This window comes from Echinops telfairi, unplaced genomic scaffold, assembly GCF_000313985.2.
Source record: "Echinops telfairi isolate 266 unplaced genomic scaffold, ASM31398v2 ScPeMD7_2573;HRSCAF=3158, whole genome shotgun sequence".
In the NCBI taxonomy this organism is placed as follows: domain Eukaryota; kingdom Metazoa; phylum Chordata; class Mammalia; order Afrosoricida; family Tenrecidae; genus Echinops; species Echinops telfairi.
The window spans coordinates 13,500,643-13,519,308 of record NW_022106471.1 but is presented as its reverse complement, the minus strand read 5'-3'; positions in this window follow the sequence as shown (position 1 = coordinate 13,519,308).

Below are 18,666 nucleotides of genomic sequence, written 5' to 3'. Positions count from 1 at the left end.
TTCTCCTTGCGATATTTTACTTAATATATTTGTATAATGAGTGTTACATTATTTGAAGATAAAAGAAAAGTTATGGATGCAATGAATTTATATTTTAATTGATATAAAAGTTCTTTCATTTCATTTATGCTTTTTACATTAAAGGCTACATTGTACAAAGTTAGCATCACCACCCCGACTGTCATTTCATGTGTTCTTGCTTGAGAAATCTCTTCATTCTTTGATTTTTAACATGTGGCTGCATTTTCAAATGAAACGTATCATAGTAGCAGCACATAGTTCGAATATGTCTTTTACACAATCTTGTAGGCTTACAGCTATTTATACATTTTTCAGAAATGATCTGGTCTCTTTTTTATGTTTTCCTGTACCTTATTCAAACTTTTATGTGGCTTTTATGTTTTGCTATGTTTGTGTTTGTTTTAATAGTCTGTACTTAGATCTTCTGTAGTGGCTGAGTTAGTAGATATTCTGGTGTTTACTCTATTCATTTCCCACAATATTCTACCTTTCCCTGAGTAATACAATTAATAAAGAAACAATCTTTTGTTTATGTTCAAGAGACATTTATGTATGTACCTACTCCACACTTATTAATATTAAAATGTATTGAACTGAGATGCATGTTATTAAACTATTTTAACTTAAGTGTCATTTCAAGTATTATTACACAATTATATTTAGATTTGATAAAATGCTTAGAATGGTGCTTAGATCTAACAATTTTTTCAAGGTGTGTTAGAAGGTTTTATATTCTGGTTTATTCATTTGTAAGTTTGATTCTTTTTAAATTCAAGTTTTATCTTTTCTTCTTTTCTCCTCATATTGTTCCTTGAGTAGGACTTATTAAGAATGACAGAGTTCTGATATTTTTTTCTGGTTTCTACAAAGACCAGAACTCTCTGCGACCACAGAATGTCCTTTTTGCTTCCCCTAATATCCACAAGCCCCGTGTGTTTTTATTTCTCTGTTGATCCACTTCAATAACTCTTTCCAAATTCTTAATTGGAAGCCAGTGCCATTTCCACCTGGCCCTTCCTTCATCTCCTGTTAGGTAGATTTCTATGTTCATTTTCCCTCCGAATGTCCAGTGACCACTGGGCAGTGTCCCTCATAGGTGGAATCTTCCACCACAGAAGCAATGAACTTAGTCAACACTACAATCTTTAGGAGTCCTTGATTTCGAACCTCTGATCTTGTAGTTAGCAGCCCAAGGACATAACCCCTCTACCACAAGGGCTCCCTTTCGGAGTCATTTAAAAGAGAACTCTTCCTGATCCTTTCTTCCACCTGGTATTTATTTGTCCCAAATTTAGTGTTGAAAATTTGAGGGAAAAAAGGATGACTATTTTTAAGGTGGGAAAAAAGGAGTCATCCAGGGGACAATTTATCTCAGTAACCAAACTTCGTTGTACGTAGGCTACTCAGGGACACCGTTTTATATAGAATAAATGAATGGCATTTCCGATGGAGGTACAAAACACACTGTGACAATCACAAGAGGGCCACAAAGAGCGCTGCCGTGGGGACTGTGTTGTTTAAATACCACGTGACCTCACAGGACAGGGTAGAGCTGAGTGTTTGAGATGGTGACACGTTATGGAGGAGGATGACCATCTTTCTCCTGGGTCGCGGCCTGTGGTGGAGAACTGCTGACGCTGCAGTTAGCAGCCCCACTTGTAATCTCTAGGACAGCAGGGCGCCTCCCAGCGTCACCTAAATTCCACCGTTAACCGAAACCAAACCAAACTCGCCGGCATCCAGTTGATTCCGACTCATAGCAACGCAATGGGACAGGGTAGAACCACCCTTGTTCGGTTCCTAGACTGTAAATCTTCACTAGGCCAGAAAGCCTTGTGTGTTTATCTCAGAGCAACGGGTGGGTTTGGATCGATGACCTTTGGGTTCGCAGCCCCACGCACAATCTCTACAGTACCGGGCGCCCTGTTTTCTGGCATGATCTGGAGGGTTGCTGTGGAGCCTGCCCTAGCCCGCGGTGCCGCAGGGGAGCTGGGCTCCTAAGGCTGCCCATGGCTGAGCTTTCAGAAGCAGATCGCTGGGCTTTCTTACATGTCCCTTTTGGTCAGACTTGAAGGTTAAGCTATTTACATCCCCCCTGACGCCACGCCACTTCTCCATTTCAGTGTGGACATACGCATGGATAAGGGAGTATAATACTCTGCTTGCTTTTGAGCAGACCGGTTCCACTGTCCTGGGAGTCCAAATCTCTGTGCAGAGCTGTGTGTGAAACAACACACAAAGGGGGAGAAGGGGAGGCGGGGCAGGGCGACCGACACACCCAGAAAGGCTGCTCCTTCCAGGCGGTGGGCCCTCCTGCTTTCTACGTGGTCCTTGGCTGACTGTCTTCTTAGCCCTCAGCCTTATAATCAGTCACATTTCCCCACACCCCTGGCCCACACTCGTGCCAGTCATAGTTTTCAGTGTTGAAGTTTGCCATTTTCATAGGTACATTGTTGCGGGTTGGGAGAGACAGTGCCAGGGGATGGTGGCCCCATGCCACTTTATAACAGAACCCTACCATTATCGACTTGTAATGGTTATAAATAACGAGGACATTTGTCGGAAGTACGTTCACTGACTCCAACAAACTGGTTTCTGTGACTGATTTTCCTAGTGATCAATTAAATTCAAAACCTACTAGATGCCAGGATATATATCTATATAGATATATATATATGCCAATAACTTGGGTAAGATGCAAACCGTTTTTGCTCCAGGTTATTATTTTGCTCCAGGGGTAAACCAGAGTTTGGTTGAAAGGCTTCTGGTGCACAAGAGATGGACCTGCTGGTCTCCCTGGGACTCTGGGAAGTTTATAAGGAAATATGAAACGTAAGCATGATCTTGGGGTGTAAATAGATATTCAGAGGCTGAGTAGAAAAGTCGTGGTCTTCTTGGAAGAAAGAAAAACTGCAGTGACACGACATGGTGGCAGCAGGAGATCGGGAAGTGGCAGTAGAACGTCAGGGTTTGAGCCTGTTCAGGAGCCCGCCTGGGTGCAGACGGTGGGCTGGAGTGGGAAGAGGCGGGAAGCAAGGTGATGCCCTGGGAGAGCAGGCACAGTCCTCTGTTTCCCATGGAGAGGGCGGAGGAAGGCAGGCTGCAGCAATGTGAGAGAGGCAGAGGAAATGACAAGTTCACACGTGTGGAAGGAAGGCTGAGAAAACAAGGAGGCATGCATGGTTTGAACATTCTTGGTTCTTGTGAATTGCTACTCCTACCCAGGTACGGTGGTCAAAGTAATTGTTGGGCAAAAGAAACCATTTCGTTTTCTAGTGTTTGCTGATAGGACACTCACCTGCTTCAGGTCACCATTCACGTGTTTGGGTGCTGATGGGATGAGCCACTGATCTCAGGGACTTTTCCAGTAGGAGAAGGAATATACTTCATAGCCTATAGTCATTTAACCTGAAATAGTTACATTTGTAGTGATGGGGAGATAAGACTTAGATCAGATTGACTCAACATTTTGAAGATTTAGTTGGATAACTAAGTCAATTTTGGATTTCCAATCATACTCTTTTCATACAATTATTTTTTCTTGCTCAAGAAAATCTATGTAAGCATCTGAATATTCATGATAACTTTCCACTTAAAATGGAAGTTATTTTTCTATCTTTGGTATACTTTCAGTAGGTTGTAGTTCCAATGAATATATTTCTTTTATCTAATTCATATAGGTGTGGCTAAAATAAATCATAAGAGATATAAAGAGAATTATTTCCCTAACGTTCTAGGGAACTAATATTCTATTCAGAGAACCAAATGGTGTTATCCAAGTGAAAATATTATTTATCCCCCCAAAGGAATTTCTACCTATTACCCATAATTCAGTTAGATAGATTTGCTTCTCATGTTTGAGTTTCTTCTCCAATATCATTTATCTTTTTTACTCAACCAAGAAAACATCTTAAGCTGTATAACAGAGAAGTCTTGTACTAATGGGAGAGTAAACAGTAAAACAGAAAATCTTTAATACACACTAGAATTGTTTGAATAACTTAAAGTACCTTTCTTATAAACTTATGATACATTTATGGTTTTCTAAAGCTGAGAAAGAAATCTTCATTTGTTCTAGTCATATAATTTTTATATAGGCATTAGGATATATATATATATATACATATGTATATGTATATATATATATGACAAGGTTTAGTAACTTGGTGATATGCATTACAAAGAGACAGCATTCTTTTCAAATCTGCAATATAGAAAGAAAGACCTTTAGAATGTTTTAAAATTTTGAACTGTGATTTTTTTTCACTCCGGAAATTAATGCTAAGATGTGCAGTGTGCACTTGTTTTAATTGGAAAGCAGCCCAACTTGTCCACCAGTGTATACCATTTGTTTCCAAACATTACAAGGGGCATTCTAATCCAGATTTGAATACCACTGTAATCAGCTACAAGCAATCTGCAGAAGCTCAATTTCCTTCTCCACTTTGCGCTGAGAGGCAGTTCTGAAAGGACGGAGGACCGAGATGTACTTGGAAGTGGCTGAGCTTTCCTGGTGCTTAGATCTCTTATATTCCCTCTCAACTTTTCGTAAAAAGCAAAACAAAACACCCCTTTTTATTGTGAATTATGTGACTGTTTCCAGAGCAGGTCGGTGTCCTGCATTCAACAATTCATATACATTTAATTTGACAAGGGTGCTTTGGGATCGGAGTTCCAACCTTGTAGCTCTGTTCATTTGGGAATGCACATGCTGGCAGCTCCTGGGATTCTGAACAAGTGCCATTTGTAAGCCTATCTTGAGGTCAAAAGTTGAAATAGTTAGGTGACGTTCTTACCTATCGCCAGTTAGTCTAATGTCTATCTTAGTATATAGTATATTGTATATTTTTCTATGAGTAAAAAATTTAAAAAACCACTACCAGATACACCCGAACATTTTTGCACATAATAATAGCATAATGAAAGTAATGTTTTGATGCATGTTGCCAAGTATAACCCATTGGTTATCATGAACCATGGCATGTTTCTTGATTTTTAATATAATGAGCTTTATGGTTGGTTTGTAACTGCAAATTGTGTGTAAGTCAGATATTTGTAACCTGGGGACGATCTGTATACAAACTGTATACTATTTTGCTTTTACAGTAATTATTTTCATTTATGGAATTATAAATTCGATGTTAAATATTGAATATTTTGGTTAAGTGACAGCTTGTGCTAGCTTTAGGATATTCCCGCTTGATAATTATTCATGAGAAGAACAGCTGAAAAAAAAAAACCCAACTAGTTATACACCTTGGCAGATGACTGTGATTGTAATTCTGTGAAATTTCCCCGTGGCCATGTGACTTTATGATAAGTACAGATGTCCAGAATGTTTTCATTGTTGCAAATGTTATTCTTCGATTCAAAGTTTTTGCATTACTCTTTCTTGCTTCAGAGAAAACGTGAGGAAGGAGATGAGACATGCAATATAGATAATAGAACATATGCAGCTTCTTAGCTGCGCCCGCCCTCCCTCTGTCTGCAGCGGGCGGGCGCGGTGCTTACGTCCTGCGCTCCCGTGGAAGACAGAAGCAGTGGCAGTTGTGTGAAATCTTGATAGGAGGAAAAACATTTCCTACTAAATGCTAAGAAAAAAGGGAAAATAGCCCCAATTCATCATGATTCAGAAAAAAAAGAAAGAAAGAAAAAATCAGCCTAAAATCAAATGTGATTTCCCGACTCTCCTTCTCCCTTTCAGCTCCTTCCCCATATGGTTCCTGAAACGTCCCTCCATTTAAATGGATTTTAAAGCTCATTCCGTATAGTTCCTAGAGCATTCATTGCTTTTGAGAAGAAACAAAAACAAAAAACGAAAAACATTTTAGCATGTGCTATTTTTGTTATTCTAATTAGCAAAAACAGCTGGTCCTGTGCAGCTCACTGTAGTCTTTTTCAACACATTGTTCAGAGTGTTTTTTTGCTTCCTCCTCTTCTGTCAGCTACAGGCTACCACCTCTCCTCTTCCCATGCAAATCAACCCCCAAACACCTGCACGCACAACCTTAACTCTCACCGCAGCTGCCACGAGAGGCCAGGGAGAGCCCCTCTCTTGCCTGCGTGCTGGGCAGGACCCAGGCACACAGCCCCCAGAAGGTGAGCAGAAGTCATTCCCAAGCCGCTCACTATCTCACGGGCTTCCCCTTCCCGGACACCTGGCTCCCGCATCTCCGAAGGACAGCTTTCTTAGAGTTTGCATTGTTGTGTTGCTTTTTAAAGCACCACAGCGGAAAGGTACACTCCTTTTGGCAAATGGGAGTCGCCTCAAGTCGAATCAGAGATTGAAAAATTGGATAATCAAACCTTACTCACAATTTGATATCTATCAAAGGCATGTGACTGCCAATGATCATTGGAGCTGATCAAAGCCACACTCGGTTACCATGGCAACAAATCCCCATTTTGTTTCTGTGGAGGGGTATGCACCACAGGAGAATAATGCTGAGACGAATTAAATGTGTGTGTTGAATTAACATGTGGGGTGGTTCGTTTCCTTGCTACCTGTATCATGTTAGCAATGTGATGAGTGGCTGCTTACCAGTTTGATTCAAACGGGGGTGGGGGTTGTTGGGTACAAAATGCCATAGTGAGGGTTTCATTCCAGAAGGAGTCTGGGAATCAGTGACAGGGATTAGAAGTATGCCTCTGACATGTGGTCCAGGGTAAGGTAATAGTTTGTATGAGATGTTGTTGTTGACACGTTTCATGAGCTTCAGACTCTCCAAGATCTCCAGCTCTTCTTTGTCCACATTGAAGAAGGAGTATGAGAGAGTATGAGAGGAGACGTTTACATTTTCTATTTGCTTTCCTTTAAGGCGGAACCAATTCCGAATCCTGGACCATTAATTTCCCAGGAAAAAAGAAAGTATGATTATTACATTTTAATTTCCAGTCGTTTCTGACCTCCTTCCTCCTAATTTGGGGTTGAATGAAATTGTGTGTGTGTGTGTTTCATTTCTAAAATGTTATCTGGTCATGAAGGTAATAAGCCATTACGTTTTTTTCTGGTGATTTATTGACCGGTGCGCTGTTTAAAAATTTTTTGATAATGACTTAAAGAAATTTTGGAAATGCATTTCTCTTCTTCAAAGGGAACCCAATTTAAACAGAGTATTTACACTTTTTATCTGGCTCACGGAGTGGCACTCCCTGCCACCCCGCCTGTTTCTTCTCTGAGTTCAGCTCTCCCCTTCCAGCCTCCTCAACCGACAGGGAGCCATCACTTCCCTGTCTCCACGAGCAGCCGCTGGGAATCATTCACTTGCTTATTTTCTTTTCTGTTTTTTGGGAAATAAACAAGACTCTCTATCAGATGTCCAAATATCAGTTTCTTTCTGTTGCACTTGCTGTGTTGGCCTCCTATCTCTTTATACTTCTCCCATTAGTATTCAAAATATGGATTCCACAAATATTTGAAGTGGCTGCCTCTTTCAAGAGCTGTGTTGACACGTAAGATGTGATCCCAGCCTGGGAGTTTATAATCTCGTTATGAGGAAGGGAGAGAAACCGACGCTCGCTGACAGGCTTCTAGGTGCCAGCCGTCGTATCTTCGGGGAGGGAGGGCGTGGTAGCAGCGTTATTACACAAGCGAGGGGATTGAGTCACACAGTGGTTAGGCAACTTGTGTAAGGCCGATCCACGGCAGAGCAACACTGAGGGTCAGCTGTGGGTCCTGGTAGAGTAGTGGTTACACGGTGGGCTGCTAACTGTAAGGTTGGCTGTTCACAACCACCTGCTGCTCAGAGACAGAAAGAAGGGCTTTCTACTCCCAAAGAGAGTGGCAGTCTCAGAAAGTCACAGGGGGCAGTTCTACCCTGTCTGCCTGGGTTGTTTGGTGAGGTAGCCTGGGCCTGATGGCAGTGACTTCTGGAGGGCTTTTCCCTGTCCCAGGCTACCTCAGGGCTATCCAAGTACACGCATACGTGCCACATGGGCTTGGTAAAATGCTTGTCACAGCGAGTGATAATGTCAACGCTCACTTCAGAAGGGAAGTGTAAGGAAGCATCTCTTCCACCCAAGAGCCTCCGGGTGGTGCAAATGGTTAAAACGCTAGCTGTCAATCAAAGGTTGGAGGTTTGAGACCGCCAGAAGCACCTTGGGAGGGAAGTTTGGGGCTCGACTTTTGAAAAACCAGCTCTTGGAACCCCCATGGAGCACAGGTCTGTTTTGACCCACATGGCTGGACTCTAGCGCAGCGGTTCTCTACCTTCCTCGGGCCACCACCCTTTCTTACAGTTGCTCATGTGGTGGTGACCCCCAAACCATAACATTATTTTCGTTGCTACTTCATAACTGTAATTATGCTACTGTTATGAAGCAGGCGACCCCTGTGAAAGGGTCGCTTGACACCCCCCCTCCCCCAGGAGTCTCTACCCACAGGTTGAGAACCGGTGCTCTATAGGAACTGTAAACAAGCAAGCACAATTCTGAGGAGGGTCTGAGAAGGACCAAATTTGTTATGGGAAAACTGAGTCTAGAAAGCTGCTTGTCCTGCCACTTGGGTACACCATAAATGTCCTTCTCTGTGTCCATTAGGGTGTTTGTGATGTGTGATAGATCCAACAGAGATGGAATCTTCTTCTTATTTTTCCTTTTTGCCGTTTTGCTTCTCTTGGTTTTCCCATGGATAATATCCACTTGTAATTTCTAGCAGGGGGGTTTGCTTTATGTATTTATTTTTCACATACCTGAATCGCTAACAACAGCAGATAGCTCTTCCCGAATGGGATATGGGTACAACCCCATTTTACTGCGTTCTGGGACCTTTGGCACCATGCAACCATGGTGAGTCAAGTTCCGTTAAATCCACGAAGAACTTGTGTAGGAGACCTTCTAAAACTCTCTGTTGTGTATGTTAACGGAGGAAGCTGCTAAGTGAAATTTGGTCAGAACCCAGTAAGCCCTGCTTTACTTCATTCTTTCTCCTACCAAGGTTCGTGAGCTTCTTAAATTGCAGTGAGATAGGTTTACGATTGTTAGAGAGAGAGAGAGAGAGAGAGAGAGAGAGAGAGAGAGAGAGAGAGAAGTTGAAAATATGCCAAATAGTCCACTAGAGAGAATTCATTCAGGAACCAGAGGAGACTACTTACCCCAACCACTGAGGTTACACTACATGTGTGTAAATCTTGTAGGGAAACTATCATTCTCTGCCTCAGTTTCTTCATCTATACAAGTGTCACGAGTCATTAGCAAAGAAGCATCGCACAGTCTCCACATCTAATTAAATGGCTTGACAATGGATTACCACAGCTTTAGGGAGAAGGTCATTTTCCTAATCAAACTATTTTGTCAGCATTGAGACACTGGCCACCCTTCATCCAAGACAGATGTTTGTCCTCTTGGAAGTCTATGGTACTTTCAATATTTTTTGTCAACACCACAATTCAAATGCACCAATTCTTTGTTGGTCTTCCTTAGCCAGTCTCCAATTTTCACAAGCTTATGAGGCGATGGAGAACACCAGGGTTCTGGCCAGGGGCACCTTACTCTCAAAGTAGCATCCCAACTTTTCAGCACTCTAAAGAGGTCTTGTGTGGCAGATTTATCCAACAGCTGTCTAGTTCAGGGTTATCTCCATTGACACCCACAAAAGGCTATGGAGCCATTTGCATTTTTGAAATGGGCCTTCTGGTTGGATGCAGGTGTAAGGTGGTCAAGAGGCTTCAGAGACCAAATCAGCAGCACTTAAGTAAATAGGCTTTATTACCAGGTTTCCCTGGAAGTAAGACACCCCCTGAAAATAAGACCTATGTACGGTTTTCCCTCTCACTGAAATATAAGGGCATCTTCCCCGAAAATAAGGCCCCCGATGCTACCGTAACTCTGGACCTTAGCGGCGGGTGCCACCGCACAGCTCACTGTTGGCCACAGCGCAGCCAGAGCATACACAAAGTGCGAGGTCTCTTTTAATAAAACAATAAGCAATAAATGTGTACTGTATTCTTCTTCATGGAAAAATAAGACATCCCCTGAAAATAAGACCTAGCGCATCTTTGGGAGCAAAAATTAATATGACACTGTCTTATTTGGGGGGAAATAGGGTAGGGAGAAAAACCCAGCCTGGGCGAAGTCCCACAGTCCACAGTGTCTGGGTTGAGGGAGTCTCGCCCCAGGCTACAGGGGTGGTGTTTATATTGCCAAGGAACATGTGACTGGGCTGCCTTGAGTCCATATAAGGTAAAGTAGTCAGGGATTGGGAGATACAGGTATGTCCGGGTTCTGGAATGTAAGGTGTCTTCCTGGTTCTGGGTGTATTTGTGCTGGGTGCAGGGTGGGCTGTGAGCAAAACGGGCCATGAGAAAAAAAAAGACTTGCAAAGCTGTTGACAGGTTACATTAGCCAGCTCTGGTCAGCTCCGCACGCATGTGAGTGGAGGAGATTCAAGGTCACTCAGTCACTGCTAGTTGCTTCAGCCAGCTCTGGTCAGCTCCGCACGCGGGTGAGGGTAGGTTCAGAAGTCACTTGGTGCTAGGAGCTGGCCTGATATTGATTGGGCTAGACAGCAGGGCGGTGGGATCCCAATCCCCGCTCAGGAGCCTGCACTCACAGGCTTCTGTGCTTTGGGTCTGGGCCCGTAGTTTGCTGCAGGTTAGAGACCAAATCATGGATGGTGCCCCCCACTGCAAGGCTCCTCTCCACAGACGGGCGTCTCTAGCACACGTGGGCCCTTCTCCTTTCACGTCGGAGGAACTGCCACCATATGAGGCTTAATCAGCTTTCACTTGCATGGTTCTTATTTATTGTTATTGGGGGTTCAGGGATTGCCAATTGTGAAGACATTGTTAAATCGATTTGGTGTGGCCGTATTTCTTCCAATACATCCTGGCCTTTAGAAGGTAAGCTTACGTTCCAGGGCCAGTGTGTCAACCCTTAAGATGGATTCTGAGTGGCCAGCCAGCACTGGTTTTGTTTGGCGCAGAGGCACACAGTCATGGCAGAAATCTCAATTTGTTAAAGCCTAGTATTATGCACGGAATGACTGGATTAGACAATAAACCGATGTTTGGATTTTAGTGAGTGGTAAATGTGTGGATGGGAAGCCGCTGCTTTTAGGAATGGGCTCCTTCTGTTCCTCTGTGTTACGTTTCAGACCGGAAGGAAAGTTACTTGTCAGGTATGGTCCCTGTGCCTGGGGCTGGTTTTTCATGGACATGAAATGGTAGCTTCTTTTCCTTCTTTCCATTAAAGATTTCTTTCTCTTCCAGTGTAGAGCTTGGGAAGGCTGTACTAAGTACTTAGATCCTCTGTGATTAAAGGATGTGTGTGTGTGCTCAACTTGTAGTAAGGCAACAGATATTCCCCTTCTCAGATGGCGAGCAATAGTGCCAAACTGTCGCTGAAAGTGACAGAGGGGCTGAATGCATGCCACGAAGCCTTGGGAAATCAGGGGACCGCAGATTATCCCCTGCTCCTTGTTTCCCCCACACCACCCATTTCCTTTCTTTCTTTTTGGGCTCCAAGAAACTAGATAGACTAAACGGAAGATTGTAGTTCAATTAGAGATGCTAGCAAGAGACTAGTCCAAGTAGACCGAGAGTAACCACCAGGAATCCCCTCTACCTAGAGACTAGGGCATGTGGAGAAGGCGTCTTTCTTTCCCACTGGTCCTCGTGTGTGTGTGTGTGTGTGTGTGTGTGTGTGTGTGTGTGTGTGTGAGACACACTGAAGAAGGCAGACTTCTGCTAGTCCCTTGTTCAAAGAGCTGCCTCAGTTTGCTTTCTGGCTGCAAAGTTGTTGGGTAAAGGCTACATTACATATACTCTGAGCAGAGGAAAGGGTTTGCCAGAACCACTTCTATTTGTGTTGATTATTTGAAATTTAAGAAAGAAAGAAAAAAAATAAGAAAGACCGCATTCTTGTTTTACATAGAAATGATCACGCACCTTTGTACTGAGAGGTATTGTCATTAGCAGAGCAAACTTGCAATAAAGACAGAAGCCTTGGGATTTAGTCCTCTGGTCCTAGTAGCTATAACCTGCTAAGATAGCCCATCCCTCTGGTCTCCATTGTCTAACCCATGTTAAGGGATAACAAGCAATGGACCAAAAGTGGAATCTGGGCAATATAAGCCCTTCAGGGTTCTGTGAGGAGTGCATTATAAGCCCTCCTAATAGCCAAGATCCTCGGGTGCTGTGTCATAAAATGCCCTGGCCTCTCCGTTTGTTGGGCTGTGGTTGTTTGTGTGCTGCTATGACGATAGCAGGAATGCTGGTGACATAGTAGGTTACACACTGGGCTGCTAACTGCAAAGTCAATGGTTCGAAACAACAGCCTCTCCAGGTAGAAAGATGAGGCTTTCTAGACTATTAAAGATTCACAGTCACAGAAACCTGCCCGCATAGTGTTACTTTGTCCTATCAGATCGCACTGAGTCGCAATCAATTTCAGGGCGGTCACCTTTGAGGTTGATGATGCTAGAAGCTATATCATCTTTATCTTAAAAACCAGCAAGCTTACCAATTGTGCACAGGTTTCAGACTAAGACAGGCCCACAAGACCTGGCCATCTACTTTTGAAAATTAGCCAATGATGATCCTATTGATCACAACGGAACATTGATTTAGTAAGAGAAATGTAACATCCTAGATGTACTAACAACCTCTCTTCCACTGAGTTATTTCTGACTCATAGCAACCTTGTACAGTAGAACCGCTTTGGGTTTCTGAGACATTAATCTTAACGGTAGTAGAGAGCCTCATCTTTCTCCTGCAGAGTGGCTGGTAGGTTTGAACGCTGACCTCATGGTTAGCAGCCCAGTGCTTAACCAACTGTGCCACCATGGTCCATTCCAAATCCACAGTTGCCACAGCAGTGAACTGTAGTGTACAAATAATTAGGAAGGTGACACGAGACTGAACTACCATGAGCTTTGTTGAATATGGGGTCCCAGCAAGAGTGGGCACGGATTTGATGGTAATTAACAACAGCAGCATGGTCAACGGAAACTTTAAGAACAGAAACAAGAAAAGTGAGCCTAATCTTTGTTCAGTTTTGTCTCAAATAAATATTTCAAAACCATCAGAAAGGTAAAAAACTACATTCAGACGAGTTACTGAGTTTTGCCAGTACTGGATTCACCTTGCTTGCTACCAGTTTGCTAGAACTACTATGGCTACTACCCACGGCCTCTTTGTGGTGTGCCACTTGTGGCATGGACCCCCATCCATTTCTCTGGCATCCCAGCTACCTTTTGACTATCCCAGATGGAACTCTTCTACTTTTGACATGATAATCAACCAGACTAAGGACTGAAATATCTTATTCAACTCATCTCATATTTTCTTCCAATTTTTTTCCATACTCAGGAAATCTACCACTCAGCTGGACACTTTAAAAAACAACAAAATATCTAATATGGGTTCAGTTACTATGGCTGCATCACAAATTATTCCCAACTCAGTGGCACAAGACAATTATTAATCATACTCATTGATTCTGTGGGTCAGGGATTCAGACAGGGCACGGTGGGGACAGCTTGTCTCGGCTCTGCAGTAGCTCAGGCCTCGTTTGAGGTTTGGGATGATATAAACTTTGCTCATTCATAGTTCCAGCTGTTGATGATGACTATAAGCTGAGACTTAGGTTGGGGTTATTGACCAGAACACCTACGCTTAGCTTCTCCATGTAGCCTGGGCTTCCTTGTGGCTCACAAGGAAGAGAAAACTAGGCAGAAGCTGTGGATTGTCCTTAACCTTGCCCAGACATGACAAAACATTGTCTCAACTACCCAGGGTCAAACACACCCATTCCCCTCAAGTAGATCTTAAACAACCCTAGAGGAAAGACAAGAATAACCCAATCTAATTTTTATCTTTAAGGGAACAGATGACCCCACCTCTCTCCTAGGCAGAGCGGCCGAGGGATTCAAAGTGCAACTAGGCACTACCCACTGAGCCACCTGGCTCCCTTCCCCACGTTGAAGGGAAGGGAAGTGAGAGTCCCTGGCATCACGGGGAGAGAGCATGTGGGACTGCAAAGCTTGCTGTGGTCATTTCTGGAAAAAGACCAAAAAAAGAAAAACAAAACCCAAACAGCCCAAATCACCTGCCCTCCACATGGAGAGGTTGCAAAATACATGCGGTAAGTAAATGTCCAACACAAAGAATAGCTGATACCATGCAGATGCCTTACTTTCTTTTACTCCAAGAAGCCAAAACTCACTGCCATCGAGCCAACACCGATGCACAGGGACCCTGTGTGTTTCCGAGACTGCAACACAGTGTGGGAGTCGAAAGCCCAGTGTGGTTTCAAGCTGCCGAGGATCATCGCAGCCCAGTGTGTTCCCATTGCTACACCGCCAGGGTTCCTTTGCTTCCTCTTACTGGGAAGAGTAGTTTCTCTGGAAGAGCCAGGAGCCAGGAATAGTTCTAAGTGGAAAGTCATCTCTAACCATGTCATCATGTGGCTTGAGACTGCTAAAGTAATGAATTATTATAAATTAAATACAAAGTGATTAAAAAGCCTTGCAAAATCAAGTGCAGATGTTTTGGGGATAGACCGTTCCTCTGGAATGTTCAGGATCTTAGCACCTTTCCCTTGGGTCTGGGAGTACAGTTGCTGGTTCTTTTCTAGTCCCCCCGGTCAGAAACGGCAACGGTAAAGGTAAAAGGTTGGTCTGCAAACACGCAGGTTAGTATGTGAGCCAACGAACAGCTCCTTGAGAGGAAGACTTGGCAGCTACTCCCATAAATATTACAGCCTAGAAATCACTGTAAGGTAGCTGACGGAAGTAAATACTGTTCTATAGACAATCCTGCAACATAGTAATCTATGAATTGATGCCTGGATAAACACACAGGTTAAACAGATGCTGGGGGGTGGGGGTAGGAGTCTGCCTACAAATCGATGTAGGTTTGACAGAAGTTGTCTGTGTATGGGCATTTGTCTTTTATGCAAATATAGCCATCACGTGGTAGAGCATACAGGGGCCAACATTATGAAAATTTCTCAGATAAAACCAAACACTTTAAGGGAGTGGGTTGCTCAGCTTGGGGAGCATAGTTTCAGAGGACACCAAGGTCAGCGTTCTGCATCCAGCTTTGGTGGGTAGCAACTGGGGTGTTAAAAGTTTATGAGTCGCCATTCCAGGTGACCTCTCCCCATCGGGAGGAAAGGAGAGGGATGCAAATCAAGGACTCATAACTCAATTCGCTCCTTGGATTATGGACCACTGGAAAACCATTCTCCACAACCCTGAGGCTAGAAGAACTAGATAGAGCCTGGACACCTCTACTGACTGTTCTGAAAGGGATATCACATGAGAAGGTCCAGATAGAGTGGGGGAAACATTTGGAACAGAAGTTAAAACCTTAAATGAGACCAGACTTCCTGATTGGAATGAGATTGGTAGGACCCCTGACAGTGTGGCTCTTAGTCAATTTTCAGGTCGGGAAATTGAACCAGTTTAATTTCCAATCAAATAGTCGATTTACATGCATAATTGTAGCACTTAGGAGGTACTCACACCTTAGAAGAGTCCATCATTTGAGATGAAAAGAGTAGTATTTTTCCCAAGGACAAAGTTCAGAAAGGTAGAAACAAGGAGGAATGGAAACTGGAAATGCTGGGAGGAAATGGGATAAGACAGGTTGCATTCTGGGAATTGCAGTCAATGAGATGAATGATGATATACTGGGAAGCCGACGTGCTTTGTAATTCTGCACCCAACTCACAGTGCATGTTCACAAACACAAACAAAAACCCTCTGTGGGACCATTCCTATGGGATCGCAGTGAGTCAGAAACTGCAACAATTGCATACTAATTCTTTAGAGTGGCAGTGAGATTGAAAACAACTATGAGGTCATTCATTCATTCATCACCTATTGCTCCAATATCTATTATGTTCAATGCATGCTAATTATTATTTTCTATGTTAATTACAAAGATGTCTAATGAATAATGCCTACCTTCAATAGTAATGTGTTAACAATAACCATCATGAATTGAGCACATATGCATGGCATTGCCCTCACTCTCCCTACGTGACATACAGTGTTTCCAGCGTTTAGCGTAGATCAAGGCAGCTATCATTAGCACCCATTTTCCAGTTGAGCAAACTATTTACGAAAAGAATTACTTGCTTCAGTTTTTGCAGTGAGTACATTGAAAGTTTTAGCACCAAATTTTACCTTTTTTGGACAGAAAAAGCTGTTGGTTTCTTTTCTTTTTTTTCTGTTAGAATGCACTGTGGCATCCCAGAACTCTGTCAGTAGTGCAGGAAGAGAAGAGAAATGATAACTTTCATATGCAATGTAGTACAACGTGAAATTTAATAAGGATCACAAGAAGCTATTGGAGGTAAACAAGCCCCCGTCATAGAGCAACAGGGAAAAGATCATGGAAGAGGTGGTTTTTGAATGAAGTTGAAAGTACTGTTAGGCTTCTAACCTATGGAGATAGGAACACATTAAAATACCCAGCTCAGTCAGCGTCAGAAATTCAGAATGTGGAAGGGTGAAGGGCAAAGAAAAGCAGCGGGGGAATGATGTTTCACCATTATCATCCAGCCTAAGAGAAACAAATGCTAGAACAAACGGAGGAGAGCTTGGGGACATTTGGGGATCAGCAGACCCTCTAATAAGGAGGGCACCCATGTCGGGCCATGACTGGATTGCAAGCTCAGAATGCAGGCTGGGCCCCCTTCATGCAGCATCATCCCTGCCAGCTAACAGAAACTCAAGTGTGGGACCAGCAAGGGATGGAGAAGGCTGAAAGGTGTTTGAGAAAGGACGTGGCAGGAACCGAGCCATGTGGGCAGAGTGTTCAGGAAGCATTCAGGGAGGCTACCTAAGACACGTGTTTGGGGACAAAGATGCTATGAGATTTGAAAAGATCCAGAAAATAGCAATGATAGTTGCAATGAGGGCTGAAACCGGAGAATAAAGTGTGATGATACTTCCTGAAAAGCTAATTGTAAGTAGGGGGCAAGGAGAAGAGCCATTCGTTCTTAAAGCTGTATTTCTCACCAATGGACCGGTGGTATTTTAAAGTATCCCTGTCTCTTCTTTCGGATTATCTGTTCTTTTCTTTTTTCTCCCATTTTGACTTTGTTAAATCCTGCTCTCCCAGGTTGGTACTGAACACCTGCATCTAATTCCGAAATGTCTCCTCAGGTCTCCTGTGGAGGCTGCTCTGCACTTGGAAGTTCAGTTTCTAGTCCATTTATTTCTATTAAGTGCTTGGCTATTATGTTTCTTATAAGTAACACCTCCTGAAAACAAAGTCAGACAATCATAGTCACGGCAGTGAAAGTACTGGCTTCCTGGTCCGTGCTGTTAGGAGCAAGAGACAGGGAGGGGCAGCATTGAACTTGGTCAACAATTTTGTAGAGGTGGTTTATCCAATTATTACCTCGGAAATAGTTCTTTTTTTCTTTCTTTCTTTTTAAAAGAAATGCTGTGCCTGCTTCATTCTGTTAACATTTCCCTGTCCCCATGCCCCTCAAGGTAGGTCTGTGCACATAGAGAGGTTAATATTAATATTGCCTTTTTACAGCTAAATTATCTGGCTCTAGAACCATTCACAGATTCTATTAAAGACCCCTATGGAGGATTGCTTCTTCAAATAGGCATTTTAATTCACCCGGGTACAATAAGGTGTTACCTTCTTTCATTAATAAAATGGGAACTCATAAAGAAAACCAGATTATCTTGAATTTATGATCAAGTAATTTTGTTTCTCTTAGCCTGGATAATAATTGTGAAACATCATTTTCCCCCTTCTTTCCCATTCCCTTCATACACTTCGACATTCTTAATTTCTCATGTTTATTTATCTTTTCTATTTTAATTTGACAGGGAAAGCTATCTAGGACCCCAGGAGGCAAACACTGTGACACAAGAATTGGTCCTTTCCATCTTCGATTTAATGAAATAATAAGCCAGTAATTGATTTATATTTATATTTACATTTGCCTTACAAATTCTGCGATTTTTGTCACCTTTATTGTAATTTCATAAGTAGTCACTAAATTACTTCCAGTGAACTCTACTTTATCCTTCCTTTCCCAATGACAGAAACCTTTTATTTTAGTCTGGGGAGCTTTGTGCTGCCCTCAAAGATTCTATGTCAGTTTCTTTTAACCCAAATATTGGTTTTCATTTCGACTCTTAGATACAATGCTTCCCCCTCCCTCTCTGCTTCTTCAGCACCATTATTAAAATTTGCTCAAAACAATTTTGTGGCTTTTTACTTTTGAAACAATCACTTCTCAGGTCTTGGAAAGAGGTCAGGCTTTCCTGTGTTAGCTATTTAGAACTTAATTTGGAATTGGTAATATACAAAGGCTCCTGAGCATTCCAGCTGGCTTTTATAAAACCTGTTCACCCAAGCAGCTCTCTTGCAGGGCCTGTCTTTATTCCCTTCTTACCCTCGCCGTGTCACACGTGTGTACTAAGGAGCACATATGGGTATGTCTTTATTCCCTTCTTACCCTCGCCGTGTCACACATGTACTAAGGAGCACATATGGGTATGTCTTTATTCCCTTCTTACCCTCGCCGTGTCACACGTGTGTATTAAGGAGCACATATCGGTATGTCTTTATTCCCTTCTTACCCTCGCCGTGTCACACGTGTGTGTTAAGGAGCACATATGGGTATTTCTTCATTCCCTTCTTACCCTCGCCGTGTCACACGTGTGTA